Genomic DNA, 3,158 nt, shown 5'->3' with positions numbered 1-3,158 from the left:
TCGGCTTCGGCGGCTTTGAAGATCGTTCTGAAAGAGATCCTCGGCTTCGTTGAAAGTAAGTGAGGCGAACGCTGAAAGGAAGGAAAATAGAAGTAGCAGCAGTAATACCAACCGGTTCCGTTGCGTCGGAGGCGGAAGGGTGCCCAACAAGTAAGAGGTTATTTATAATAGCATCGTAGGGGAAATAGCACCGAAGCATGTAGTCAGAGAGCATGTGTGCTCGGGAGGAGGCTGGCAGTCGAACACAGAGGAAACAAACCCAGTTCCACGGAGCCCCTTTCTTTTCGAAGCTGCTGCAGGAGAAGCTTACAAACACACTCGGTGTTTTCGAACAAACAACAGTATTAAAACATGCATCAAAGACCATAACATAAATGTCGCCCGGAGGATCATTTCCACACGAAACAACATACCTTTTTCCGTAAACCTTTACGGAGGTAAACCCTTAATGGTAAAGATACCGTGTGTATCCGTTGCCTCCGCCCAACCGTTTCTTAATCTTAACGGCGTCCGATGAGAACACCGGTGGAGGCGTACAATTCTGAACCGATAAACCGGTTCCCACCACCACCCCCCTCCGCTTCCCACGTGCTCCGGTTGTGGTGAAAAGCAAAATCGCGGCTTTAAATTAAACCTCCACCACACACTCACACACACCCCTCCCTCCCGGGCAGAAAATATGACAGAAAGGGCTACACCGAACACGACGACAACGATTATGCGAGTAAATAATTCGCGTCGCACAAATTTGTGCAGAGATTAAGTGCGAAAGCAGACATTTATCTCGCGCGTTCCACACGCCACGGAAGGAGGAGGAGAGTGCGGGAATGGTTAATGCGTTCACTATCATTCGCACGGCGTGCGCAAGGGTGCCTTTTCGTGGCAGGTTGCAATTTATATCATTATATATTTATACAGCCCCTCCCCCGCCCCGCCCGTGGAGAAATGGAGCGCGGTGGGAGGAAAGCGCTTGAGCGTTTACTTGCTTTTGCTTTGATTGAGCTACTTTAGCAGCTTCCCGGAGGGCGCGTACCAAAGCGCACGGAATAGAGAAAAACCATCACGAGTGCAATAATCAAGGAAATGGAAAGAAGAGAAGCACAGGACTTGATGAAGTTGATTTCGAAAATCGTTACCGTTTTAAGGAAGGATGTAAATAACGAAGACGTTAGGCGTGTTGGGTTCAGTTGCCTTATGCGATAGACTATCGCATCACTGTACAGCGTTAAGATTTTATTATATTTTAAATCAGTTTTAAGAATAGTTATACCCTAATATTTCTTAATCCCACAGTGGCTGACATTTGCGGAGCAAACGAAGATAAAGAAGTCTCGTAAAAATATAGTTCAAAATTGAATCGAAACGACAAACGGTGGCATAAACATAACCGAGGAAAACATCTCGCGCCGCGGATCAAGCAGGAACACGACAACCCCGTACATAATTACCGTTAATGTCTTTTGCCATTTTAAGACTCGACTTCTCGTTCGTTTACACTTTTCCACCACGCTCCTGGTGGTTCCAGCTCCCGGGGGTGGATGTGTTCAGTTCCGAAACCGGCTTTTCAGATAAAGCGGCGCGAAAACGGTTACGCCGTTGCCACTCGGTCACATTCCACAGGACGAGGCAGGAGATGATGTCCCCCCCCCCCCCCCCCCCATTCCTTCTGCTCCTTCCCCAGGGGTCTTTCAGTGACACGACACGACGCCGATCGATGTGTACATCTTCATTAGCTCCTCTCGCCCGTTGTATCGTCGTGCACGCCATAAGGGTTTTATTTAAACGGTGGTGATGAAAAAAAGAGGGCGGAAAAGGCGACGAAATTAACGAGCCATTCCTGAACGGTAGGTTCTTCTTTTCAGGCTACCGCGCGAGCAACCGCTTCCGACGCGCTGTTGACGCCAGCCGCTTCCTCCTCGAGCCTCAAGAGAGGACGCTCTAGTGATGAAGAAAGAGTTGGGGCGCTCCCGCGCCATAAAAACACCGAAAGTCAAACTTCCCGGGCATGTAATGCGGTGGTATTAAGCGAACTAGAAGTGATGTTAATGATGACAAACTAAATAACCATGGTGAACTCGGTTGCAGCACTCAACGGTGCTGCCAAAAGCCAGCTCCAGTCCCGTGTTTCCAGTGTGTAATGAGTGTGTAAATGCCACTTTCAGCACGTTCTGTGTGTACCGGAAACGATGGCGAGGCACAAGAAAGACCTACCAACTATCGAAAGGTTGTATCCTCCTATCAGTGAAGGCACACATCATCACCGGCCGTGGTTTATTGCCTGCACCGGGGTCTACCGCCTAGTGAGTTCCCCATCAAAATGGCTGCTAATGGTGGAGCTTGGGAGGTTCAAAGGGTTTCCAATTTCGGGCGCCAGCCACTCAGGGATTCAAAGCCTCGCGGCACGTGAAAGTGATGAGCTACCGACTGACACTTCTCCCTGGTTGAGAGCTTCCCGGAGGCATCATCATCACGGAGCTATCAACGGCCGCGTAACTGATTCATTATATAGCCCCACCGCGAGACAGAAGGGGAAAACTTTGTCCCGACAAAGTATCCGGATTCCGCAGGCCGAATCTAAAGAGCGAAGAGGTCCCGTCATGACATAGTGAACGTGGTGAAAATTTACCACCTACCATCACCGGTACCAACTCCAAAAGCGCACTAGAATTGGAACGCCGGGGGGGTATTCGTACACCCGCGAGTGATTGTAGAGCTTATGTTCACGCTTCACCAGTGAGGCCTCGAGGTTGAGACACAACCATTGCCACCATCACCACACCTACACCGTATCGTGGCGTGGAAAAGAAAGCCCAGAAGCCAACCCCGATCAACATCGACCGAAGCAGGGCTCGACGGCGCAGACTGATTGGACCAACATTCCGCGAGCGTATTAACGACTTGTTTAAAAGGGCTGACATCAACTCTTTGAGGTTCGGAAGCCCGAGGAGATACCAGCAAACAGTTGGGTATGTGCTACTGTCGCACTTGGGGAACCGTTTGCTTCATGCCCTCTTATTCTTCAGCGCGCCCGTCGTGTCTACATCGGACGTGAGCTTACCCCCGCGCACATATTTAATGCTTGGTTGACTGACTGACTGACTGACTGACTGACTGACTAACTGACAGGTCGGTTGACTGGTACTGAAATAAGTGGCTCA

The sequence above is a fragment of the Anopheles ziemanni genome, chromosome 2 (genome assembly GCF_943734765.1).
Source record: "Anopheles ziemanni chromosome 2, idAnoZiCoDA_A2_x.2, whole genome shotgun sequence".
Classification (NCBI taxonomy): domain Eukaryota; kingdom Metazoa; phylum Arthropoda; class Insecta; order Diptera; family Culicidae; genus Anopheles; species Anopheles ziemanni.
Note: the sequence above shows the minus strand (reverse complement) of the source record.